The 12530-nt window shown below is 37.3% G+C and overlaps 1 non-coding gene and 1 pseudogene across 1 annotated transcript; one reads left to right on the forward strand and one right to left on the reverse strand.

Annotated features, from left to right (window-relative positions):
• The first annotated feature begins 5212 nt into the window (after positions 1–5212).
• On the forward strand, positions 5213–5375 carry LOC135023191 (U1 spliceosomal RNA). Its single transcript, XR_010220195.1, has one exon. It is a non-coding gene; the product is annotated as a U1 spliceosomal RNA (small nuclear RNA).
• A 2083-nt stretch (positions 5376–7458) lies between these two features.
• Positions 7459–7637, reverse strand: LOC135023360 (U1 spliceosomal RNA; annotated as a pseudogene).
• Positions 7638–12530: the final 4893 nt, after the last annotated feature.

The raw sequence follows: 12530 nt of genomic DNA on the forward strand, positions 1-12530 counted from the left end.
CAGGACCTCTTGCACTTACATGTGCAGCAGAGTACTGTAATGGAAGCATGCTGGGTCCATAACCCAGAGGTAGGCAGATTGAAACTATCCTCTGCTATATGCATTTTTTTTTGTTAATTAAAGTAATCCAAAACTGGGATTGATATTTTTGCTCTTTTATTTTTACTTAAAGTACAATAACTTTTACCATTTTAATTTGTTTTAATAGTATATTGACAGTATTGTTTTCTTTCAAAAATCCACTTAATTTTCTTTACCCGATTATTAAAATGGTAATTGACAAAAACAAACTACATTGTCACCAGAAGAGCAATACAAAATGTACAAGTGATATATTAAAATCATCTTTCCAGCTTGAATTTCAATGATGCATTGGGGCAACGATTTTGTGAGAAACATCTTCACCCTTAAATAAAGATTTTCTTAATTCCTTACCTGTGTGCTAATTAGATATCACCTTGTTTTCACATTAAACAGACTTCCACATGAGAAAACAGCAAAGATGCAGTGGCGTTAATGTTTCCTGGTGTCAACCTGTATTATTTCAGTAGACATTGAAATGAAGATGCATCTTGCTGCCTTTCCAATGAAGCAAGTTTAATTTAGTAATAGGTGAAAAACCATCCCTACAAAGGTGTTAATCAGAGACTTGGCTTTGTGGACACTTTTCAGAGAACAAATTTGTTAGTATAAAAATAAAGCCAGAAAATGAAGAGCTGTTTAATCACTCAATTGGATTTTTCTGCCATCATATTTCTTTTTCTCTGCAACCCACTGCTAAATTGTTCTTCCTAGCTGTTTTTATAAAATCACTGAATCAAATCTAACTCTGATTACATTAGAGAAGGCCAGGTACCCTACACCATAACAGGGGGTTTGAAATTTTGACTTGTCTACTTAAAGATCACCAAAATCTGATAACAAGGTCAATTAAGTCCCTTGGTGGGATTGAACCACCAACCTTTTGGTTAATAGCCTTACACACTAACTGATTGCGCCACAGCGACACTTTTCAAAAGAACATACTGACAAAGGCTAATAAGCATTCATCTAGAACGATTCCTAGAAACATTTTAAAAAGTCAATAATGTGGAGAGTTTTTGTAAGATGTTTCTTCCATCAACCAATGAAGAAACACATTGGTACTTTCCCATGATGAGTGAGTGCTTCAGGATCTCTTGCACTTACATGTGCAGCAGAGTACTGTAATGGAAGCATGCTGGGTCCATAACCCAGAGGTAGGCAGATTGAAACTATCCTCTGCTATATGCATTTTTTTTGTTAATTAAAGTAATCCAAAACTGGGATTGATATTTTTGCTCTTTTATTTTTACTTAAAGTACAATAACTTTTACCATTTTAATTTGTTTTAATAGTATATTGACAGTATTGTTTTCTTTCAAAAATCCAATTAATTTTCTTTACCCGATTATTAAAATGGTAATTGACAAAAACAAACTACATTGTCACCAGAAGAGCAATACAAAATGTACAAGTGATATATTAAAATCATCTTTCCAGCTTGAATTTCAATGATGCATTGGGGCAACGATTTTGTGAGAAACATCTTCACCCTTAAATAAAGATTTTCTTAATTCCTTACCTGTGTGCTAATTAGATATCACCTTGTTTTCACATTAAACAGACTTCCACATGAGAAAGCAGCAATGATGCAGTGGCGTTAATGTTTCCTGGTGTCAACCTGTATTATTTCAGTAGATATTGAAATGAGGATGCATCTTGCTGCCTTTCCAATGAAGCAAGTTTAATTTAGTAATAGGTGAAAAACCATCCCTACAAATATGTTAATCAGATACTTGGCTTTGTGGACACTTTTCAGAGAACAAATTCGTTAGCATAAAAATAAAGCCAGAAAATGAATAGCTGTTTAATCACTCAATTGGATTTTTCTGCCAGCATATTTCTTTTTCTCTGCAACCCACTGCTAAATTGTGCTTCCTAGCTGTTTTTTTTATAAAATCACTTATTCAAATCTAACTCTGATTACATCAGAGTAGGCCAGGTACCCTACACCATAAGAAGGGGGTTTGAAATTTTGACTTGTCTACTTAAAGATCACCAAAATCTGATAACAAGGTCAATTACATCCCTGGGTGGGATTGAACCACCAACCCTTTGATTAATAACCAAACACACTAACAGATTGCGCCACAGAGACACTTTACAAACGTACATACTGACAAAGGCTAATAAGCATTCATCTAGAACGTTTCCTAGAAAAACTTTAAAAAGTCAATAATCTGGAGAGTTTTTGTAAGATGTTTCTTCCATCAACCAACGAAGAAACACATTGGTACTTTCCCATGATGAGTGAGTGCTTCAGGATCTCTTGCACTTACATGTGCAGCAGAGTACTGCAATGGAAAAATGCTGGGCCCATAACCCAGAGGTAGGCAGATTGAAACTATCCTCTGCTATATGCATTTTTTTTTGTTAATTAAAGTAATCCAAAACTGGGATTGATATTTTTGCTCTTTTATTTTTACTTAAAGTACAATAACTTTTACCATTTTAATTTGTTTTAATAGTATATTGACAGTATTGTTTTCTTTCAAAAATCCACTTAATTTTCTTTACCCTATTATTAAAATGGTAATTGACAAAAACAAACGACATTGTCACCAGAAGAGCAATACAAAATGTACAAGTGATATATTAAAATCATCTTTCCAGCTTGAATTTCAATGATGCATTGGGGCAACGATTTTGTGAGAAACACCTTCACCCTTAAATAAAGATTTTCTTAATTCCTTACCTGTGTGCTAATTAGATATCACCTTGTTTTCACATTAAACAGACTTCCACATGCGAAAGCAGCAAGGATGCAGTGGCGTTAATGTTTCCTGGTGTCAACCTGTATTATTTCAGTAGACATTGAAATGAGGATGCATCTTGCTGCCTTTCCAATGAAGCAAGTTTAATTTAGTAATAGGTGAAAAACCATCCCTACAAAGGTGTTAATCAGAGACTTGGCTTTGTGGACACTTTTCAGAGAACAAATTTGTTAGCATAAAAATAAAGCCAGAAAATGAAGAGCTGTTTAATCACTCAATTGGATTTTTTTGCCAGCATATTTCTTTTTCTCTGCAACCCACTGCTAAATTGTGCTTCCTAGCTGTTTTTATAAAATCACTGAATCAAATCTAACTCTGATTACATCAGAGAAGGCCAGGTACCCTACACCATAACAGGGGGTTTGAAATTTTGACTTGTCTACTTAAAGATCACCAAAATCTGATAACAAGGTCAATTACGTCCCTGGGTGGGATTGAACCACCAACCTTTTGGTTAATAACCATACACACTAACTGATTGCGCCACAGCGACACTTTGCAAAAGTACATACTGACAAAGGCTAATAAGCATATATCTAGAACGTTTCCTAGAAACATTTTAAAAAGTCAATAATGTGGAGAGTTTTTGTAAGATGTTTCTTCCATCAACCAATGAAGAAACACATTGGTACTTTCCCATGATAAGTGAGTGCTTCAGGACCTCTTGCACTTACATGTGCAGCAGAGTACTGTAATGGAAGCATGCTGGGTCCATAACCCAGAGGTAGGCAGATTGAAACTATCCTTTGCTATATGCATTTTTTTTTGTTAATTAAAGTAATCCAAAACTGGGATTGATATTTTTGCTCTTTTATTTTTACTTAAAGTACAATAACTTTTACCATTTTAATTTGTTTTAATAGTATATTGACAGTATTGTTTTCTTTCAAAAATCCAATTAATTTTCTTTACCCGATTATTAAAATGGTAATTGACAAAAACAAACTACATTGTCACCAGAAGAGCAATACAAAATGTACAAGTGATATATTAAAATCATCTTTCCAGCTTGAATTTCAATGATGCATTGGGGCAACGATTTTGTGAGAAACATCTTCACCCTTAAATAAAGATTTTCTTAATTCCTTACCTGTGTGCTAATTAGATATCACCTTGTTTTCACATTAAACAGACTTCCACATGAGAAAGCAGCAAGGATGCAGTGGCGTTAATGTTTCCTGGTGTCAACCTGTATTATTTCTGTAGATATTGAAATGAGGATGCATCTTGCTGCCTTTCCAATGAAGCAAGTTTAATTTAGTAATAGGTGAAAAACCATCCCTACAAAGGTGTTAATCAGAGACTTGGCTTTGTGGACACTTTTCAGAGAACAAATTTGTTAGCATAAAAATAAAGCCAGAAAATGAAGAGCTGTTTAATCACTCAATTGGATTTTTTTGCCAGCATATTTCTTTTTCTCTGCAACCCACTGCTAAATTGTGCTTCCTAGCTGTTTTTATAAAATCACTGAATCAAATCTAACTCTGATTACATCAGAGAAGGCCAGGTACCCTACACCATAACAGGGGGTTTGAAATTTTGACTTGTCTACTTAAAGATCACCAAAATCTGATAACAAGGTCAATTACGTCCCTGGGTGGGATTGAACCACCAACCTTTTGGTTAATAGCCTTACACACTAACTGATTGCGCCACAGCGACACTTTGCAAAAGCATATACTGAAAAAGGCTAATAAGCATTCATCTAGAACGTTTCCTAGAAACATTTTAAAAAGTCAATAATGTGGAGAGTTTTTGTAAGATGTTTCTTCCATCAACCAATGAAGAAACACATTGGTACTTTCCCATGATGAGTGAGTGCTTCAGGATCTCTTGCACATACATGTGCAGCAGAGTACTGTAATGGAAGCATGCTGGGTCCATAACCCAGAGGTAGGCAGATTGAAACTATCCTCTGCTATATGCATTTTTTTTGTTAATTAAAGTAATCCAAAACTGGGATTGACATTTTTGCTCTTTTATTTTTACTTAAAGTACAATAACTTTTACCATTTTAATTTGTTTTAATAGTATATTGACAGTATTGTTTTCTTTCAAAAATTCACTTAATTTTCTTTTCTGTGTGCTAATTAGATATCACCTTGTTTTCACATTAAATAGACTACCACATGAGAAAGCAGCAAGGATGCAGTGGCGTTAATGTTTCCTGGTGGTAGTGGGGTACTGTGTTTGTGCTTTCCTCTGGTCAGCTCTGGTAAAAGTCAGATTTCTTTGTCTCAGATCTTCCTCTAGCCTTGTTCTTCTTTCGAGAGTTCCCTTGTGCTGCCTCAGTTGGATCTCCTTCACTTGACAGGGGCGTACCCGAGCAGCGACCCTCCCCAGCACTAGCCCAACTCCTACTTACCTGCCAGGTGAGATACTATGATCATGAAGGTGCTTCTCCCAGGGCAAGGCTCACCCATTGCACTCTGGGTGTGCTGCTCCTGCGATTTCCCCAAATGTGGGAAACTTGACTGCATAATTTGTGTTTCCCCTGGTCGGCTCTCGTATAATTCAGATCTCTTTGTCTCAGGTCTCTCTCCAGCCTAGTTTGCTGTCTGTTTCCACTTCTCTTTTCTTAAACCGCTCCCTTCTATGCCCTTGCGCACCTTAATTAAATCTAACTCTGATTACGTCAGAGAAGGCCAGGTACCCTACACCATAAGAGGGGGTTTGAAATTTTGACTTGTCTACTTAAAGATCACCAAAATCTGATCACAAGGTCAATTACATCACTGGGTGGGAACCTTTTGGTTAATAGCCCATGTAAGTGCAAGAGATCCTGAAGCACTCACTCATCATGGGAAAGTACCAATGTGTTTCTTACAAAAATTCTCCAGATTATTGACTTTTTAAAGTTTTTCTAGGAAACGTTCTAGATGAATGCTTATTAGCCTTTGTCAGTATGTACTTTCGCAAAGTGTCGCTATGGCGCAATCAGTTAGTGTGTATGGCTATTAACCTAAAGGTTGGTGATTCAATCCCACCCAGGGACGTAATTGACCTTGTTATCAGATTTTGGTGATCTTTAAGTAGACAAGTCAAAATTTCAAACCCCCTCTTATGGTGTAGGGTACCCGGCCTTCTCTGATGTAATCAGAGTTAGATTTGATTAAGTGATTTTATAAAAAACAGCTAGGAAGCACAATTTAGCAGTGGGTTGCAGAGAAAAAAAATTATGCTGGCAGAAAAGTCCAATTGAGTGATTAAACAGCTCTTCATTTTCTGATTTTATGTTTATGCTAACAAATTTGCTCTCTGAAAAGTGTCCACAAAGCCAAGTCTCTGATTAACACCTTTAGTAGGAATGGTTTTTCACCTATTACTGAATTAAACTTGCTTCATTGGAAAGGCAGCAAGATGCATCCTCATTTCAATGTCTACTGAAATAATACAGGTTGACACCAGGAAACATAAACGTCACTGCATCCTTGCTGCTTCCTCAAGGGGAAGTCTGTTTAATGTGAAAACAAGGTGATATCTAATCAGCACACAGGTAAGGAATTAAGAAAATCTTTCTTTATGGGTGAAGATGTTTCTCACAAAATTGTTGCACCAAGGCATCATTGAAATTAAAGCTGGAAAGATGATTTTAATATATCACTTGTATATTTTGTACTGCTCTTCTGGTGACAATGTAGTTTGTTTTTGTCAATTACCATTTTAATAATAGGGTAAAGAAAATTAAGTGGATTTTTGAAAGAAAACAATACTGTCAATATACTATTAAAACAAATTAAAATGGTAAAAGTTATTGTACTTTAAGTAAAAATAAAAGAGCAAAAATATCAATCCCAGTTTTGGATTACTTTAATTAACAAAAAACAATGCATATAGCAGAGGATAGTTTCAATCTGCCTACCTCTGGGTTATGGACCCAGCATGCTTCCATTACAGTACTCTGCTGCACATGTAAGTGCAAGAGATCCTGAAGCACTCACTCATCATGGGAAAGTACCAATGTGTTTCTTCATTGGTTGATGGAAGAAACATCTTACAAAAACTCTCCAGATTATTGACTTTTTAAAGTTTTTCTAGGAAACGTTCTAGATGAATGCTTATTAGCCTTTGTCAGTATGTACTTTCGCAAAGTGTCTCTGAGGCACAAACAGTTAGCGTGTTCAGTTGTTAACCAAAAGGTTGGTGGTTCAATCCCACCTAGGGACGTAATTGACCTTGTTATCAGATTTTGGTGATCTTTAAGTAGACAAGTAAAAATTTCAAACCACCTCTTATGGTGTAGGGTACCTGGCCTTCTCTGATGTAATCAGAGTTAGATTTGATTAAGTGATTTTATAAAAAAAACAGCCACAAAGCACAATTTAGCAGTGGGTTGCAGAGAAAAAGAAATATGCTGGCAGAAAAATCCAATTGAGTGATTAAACAGCTCTTCATTTTCTGGCTTTATTTTTATGCTAACAAATTTGTGCTCTGAAAAGTGTCCACAAAGCCAAGTATCTGATTAACACCTTTGTAGGGATGGTTTTTCACCTATTATTAAATTAAACTTGCTTCATTGGAAAGGCAGCAAGTGATGTCATCCAAGCAGTGGGTCAAGGTTGGCTTCAAACCTCGTCTGCTTATGAAAAGAGAAAAGGGGTATGCAGGGCATGGCGGCCTTTTGCGGTGCTTGGATGACCCCTAGTTCGCATTAAATAATGCAGTCGAGTTTCCCACATTTGGGGAAATCACAGGGGTCAGCATACCCAGAATGCAATGAATGAACCGCACCCTGGGAGAACAGTCTTCATGACCATGGTATCTCCTATGCAAAATAAGTATGATTTGGGATAGGGCTGGGGAGGGCCGCTGCTCAGGCACATCTCTGTCAAGTAAAGGAGATTCAACTGAGGCAGCACAAGGGAACTCTCATCTGGGGACAACAACTGCAGGGAGAACACATATTTTCAGATGAACATGGGAGGGCAGAAGGCTGCCTAATACTGAAGCACCCCCAAACAACAAACCAAATGCAACAACTAGTGCAAGCATTCCTGGGGGAAGGCCTTCTAGGCTGGCGATGACCGCTCTTAGCGATTCCATCTTGAACTTGAACCTTTTCAAGTATAGGTTCAGGGATTTTAAATTTAATATGGGTCTGACCAAACCGTCCGGTTTTGGGACTACAAACAGGGTCGAATAATTTCCCTTTCCTTGTTGAAGCAGGGGAACCTTGACCACCACCTGTTGAAGATACAATTTGTGAATTGCATTTAACACTATCTCCCTTTCCTGGGGAGAAGATGGTAGGGCCGATTTGAAAAACCGGCGAGGAGGCACCTCTTCGAATTTCAGCTTGTAACCCTGAGAAACAATTTCTATTGCCTAGGGATCCACCTGCGAATGAACCCAGATGTGGCTGAAAACTCGAAGACGTGCCCCCAACTGGGCGGACTCCTTTAGCGGAGCCCCAGCGTCATGCGGTGGATTTTGTAGAGGCCGGGGAGGACTTCTGTTCCTGGGAACTAGCTGTGTTGTGCAGCTTCTTCCCTCTGCCCTTACCTCTGGCAAGAAAGGACGCACCTCGTACTTTCTTGTTTCTCTGTGATCGAAAGGACTGCATTTGATAATGTGGTGCTTTCTTAGGCTGTGAGGGAATATAAGGCAAAAAATTTGATTTACCAGCTGTAGCTGTGGAGACAAGGTCCGAGAGACCTTCCCCAAACAATTCCTCACCCCTGTAAGGTAAAACCTCCATATGCCTTTTTGAGTCGGCATCACCTGTCTATTGCCGGGTCCATAGGACTCGTCTAGCAGAAATCGACATAGCGTTTATTCTAGAACCCAGTAGACTAATGTCACTTTGAGCATCTCTCATATATAGGACAGCATCTTTTATATGCCCTATGGTCAATAACATAGCATCCTTATCTAGGGTCTCAATCTCTGCTGATAAGGTATCTGTCCATGACCTTGTTATCAGATTTTGGTGATCTTTAAGTAGACAAGTCAAAATTTCAAACCCCCTTCTTATGGTGTAGGGTACCTGGCCTTCTCTGATGTAATCAGAGTTAGATTTGATTAAGTGATTTTATAAAAAAAACAGCTAGGAAGCACAATTTAGCAGTGGGTTGCAGAGAAAAAGAAAAATGCTGGCAGAAAAATCCAATTGAGTGATTAAACAGCTCTTCATTTTCTGGCTTTATTTTTATGATAACAAATTTGTTCTCTGAAAAGTGTCCACAAAGCCAAGTATCTGATTAACATCTTTGTAGGGATGGTTTTTCACCTATTACTAAATTAAACTTGCTTCATTGGAAAGGCAGCAAGATGCATCCTCATTTCAATATCTACGGAAATAATACAGGTTGACACCAGGAAACATTAACGCCACTGCATCTTTGCTGTTTTCTCATGTGGAAGTCAGTTTAATGTGAAAACAAGGTGATATCTAATTAGCACACAGGTAAGGAATTAAGAACATCTTTATTTAAGGGTGAAGATGTTTCTCACAAAATTGTTGCCCCAATGCATCATTGAAATTCAAGCTGGAAAGATGATTTTAATATATCACTTGTACATTTTGTATTGCTCTTCTGGTGACAATGTAGTTTGTTTTTGTCAATTACCATTTTAATAATCGGGTAAAGAAAATTAATAGGATTTTTGAAAGAAAACAATACTATTAAAACAAATTAAAATGGTAAAAGTTATTGTACTTTAAGTAAAAATAAAAGAGCAAAAATATCAATCCCAGTTTTGGATTACTTTAATTAACAAAAAAAATGCATATAGCAGAGGATAGTTTCAATCTGCCTACCTCTGGGTTATGGACCCAGCATGCTTCCATTACAGTACTCTGCTGCACATGTAAGTGCAAGAGATCCTGAAGCACTCACTCATCACGGGAAAGTACCAATGTGTTTCTTCATTGGTTGATGGAAGAAACATCTTACAAAAACTCTCCACATTATTGACTTTTTAAAATGTTTCTAGGAATCGTTCTAGATGAATGCTTATTAGCCTTTGTCAGTATGTTCTTTTGCAAAGTGTCGTTTTGGCGCAATCAGTTAGTGTGTAAGGCTATTAACCAAAAGGTTGGTGGTTCAATCCCACCCAGGGACTTAATTGACCTTGTTATCAGATTTTGGTGATCTTTAAGTAGACAAGTCAAAATTTCAAACCCCCTGTTATGGTGTAGGGTACCTGGCCTTCTCTAATGTAATCAGAGTTAGATTTGATTCAGTGATTTTATAAAAACAGCTAGGAAGAACAATTTAGCAGTGGGTTGCAGAGAAAAAGAAATATGCTGGCAGAAAAATCCAATTGAGTGATTAAACAGCTCTTCATTTTCTGGCTTTATTTTTATACTAACAAATTTGTTCTCTGAAAAGTGTCCACAAAGCCAAGTCTCTGATTAACACCTTTGTAGGGATGGTTTTTCACCTATTACTAAATTAAACTTGCTTCATTGGAAAGGCAGCAAGATGCATCTTCATTTCAATGTCTACTGAAATAATACAGGTTGACACCAGGAAACATTAACGCCACTGCATCCTTGCTGCTTTCGCATGTGGAAGTCTGTTTAATGTGAAAACAAGGTGATATCTAATTAGCACACAGGTAAGGAATTAAGAAAATCTTTATTTAAGGGTGAAGATGTTTCTCACAAAATCGTTGCCCCAATGCATCATTGAAATTCAAGCTGGAAAGATGATTTTAATATATCACTTGTACATTTTGTATTGCTCTTCTGGTGACAATGTAGTTTGTTTTTGTCAATTACCATTTTAATAATCGGGTAAAGAAAATTAAGTGGATTTTTGAAAGAAAACAATACTGTCAATATACTATTAAAACAAATTAAAATGGTAAAAGTTATTGTACTTTAAGTAAAAATAAAAGAGCAAAAATATCAATCCCAGTTTTGGATTACTTTAATTAACAAAAAAAATGCATATAGCAGAGGATAGTTTCAATCTGCCTACCTCTGGGTTATGGACCCAGCATGCTTCCATTACAGTACTCTGCTGCACATGTAAGTGCAAGAGGTCCTGAAGCACTCACTTATCATGGGAAAGTACCAATGTGTTTCTTCATTGGTTGATGGAAGAAACATCTTACAAAAACTCTCCACATTATTGACTTTTTAAAATGTTTCTAGGAATCGTTCTAGATGAATGCTTATTAGCCTTTGTCAGTATGTACTTTTGCTAAGTGTAGCTGTGGCGCAATCAGTTAGTGTGTAAGGCTATTAACCAAAAGGTTGGTTGTTTAATCCCACCCAGGGATTTAATTGACCTTGTTATCAGATTTTGGTGATCTTTAAGTAGACAAGTCAAAATTTCAAACCCCCTGTTATGGTGTAGGGTACCTGGCCTTCTCTGATGTAATCAGAGTTAGATTTGATTCAGTGATTTTATAAAAACAGCTAGGAAGCACAATTTGGCAGTGGGTTGCAGAGAAAAAGAAATATGCTGGCAGAAAAATCCAATTGAGTGATTAAACAGCTCTTCATTTTCTGGCTTTATTTTTATGCTAACTAATTTGTTCTCTGAAAAGTGTCCACAAAGCCAAGTATCTGATTAACATATTTGTAGGGATGGTTTTTCACCTTTTACTAAATTAAACTTGCTTCATTGGAAAGGCAGCAAGATGCATCCTCATTTCAATATCTACTGAAATAATACAGGTTGACACCAGGAAACATTAACGCCACTGCATACTTGCTGCTTTCTCATGTGGAAGTCTGTTTAATGTGAAAACAAGGTGATATCTAATTAGCACACAGGTAAGGAATTAAGAAAATCTTTATTTAAGGGTGAAGATGTTTCTCACAAAATCGTTGCCCCAATGCATCATTGAAATTCAAGCTGGAAAGATGATTTTAATATATCACTTGTACATTTTGTATTGCTCTTATGGTGACAATGTAGTTTGTTTTTGTCAATTACCATTTTAATAATAGGGTAAAGAAAATTAAGTGGATTTTTGAAAGAAAACAATACTGTCAATATACTATTAAAACAAATTAAAATGGTAAAAGTTATTGTACTTTAAGTAAAAATAAAAGAATGAACCTCACCCTGGGAGAATAATCTTCATGACCATGGTATCTCCTATGCAAAATAAGTATGATTTGGAATAGGGCTGGGGAGGGCCGCTGCTCATGCACATCTCTGTCAAGTAAAGGAGATTCAACTGAGGCAGCACAAGGGAACTCTCATCTGGGGACAACAACTGCAGGGAGAACACATATTTTCAGATGAACATGGGAGGGCAGAAGGCTGCCTAATACTGAAGCACCCCCAAACAACAAACCAAATGCAACAACTAGTGCAAGCATTCCTGGGGGAAGTTCTGCAGAAGACGGATTTGCATACGGTGATGTCATCCAAGCAGTGGGTCAAAGTTGGCTTCAACCCTCATCTGCATATGAAAAGAGAAAAGGGGCGTGCAGGGCATGGCGGCCTTTTGCGGTGCTTGGATGACCCCTAGTTCGCATTAAACACCTCAACCCTCCTTTGGTGTGGGGCTCATGTTGGCCATGCCCCATCCCCTGAAGCATTCAAGCAGATTTCTTGCAGCAGCTGGGCACTGTAACAGCTCCAGAGCTGCTCTGTAAGGCAAGTAAAAGGGTGTGGGCCCTGCAGCACTACCTGTAGTTTGCATTGTGCATTGGAAGGCACAAAGTAAGCAGACGGGAGGAGAAGTCAGGATAGTGCACAAGGGTAT

Source organism: Pseudophryne corroboree, unplaced genomic scaffold, assembly GCF_028390025.1.
Source record: "Pseudophryne corroboree isolate aPseCor3 unplaced genomic scaffold, aPseCor3.hap2 scaffold_396, whole genome shotgun sequence".
Lineage (NCBI taxonomy): Eukaryota > Metazoa > Chordata > Amphibia > Anura > Myobatrachidae > Pseudophryne > Pseudophryne corroboree.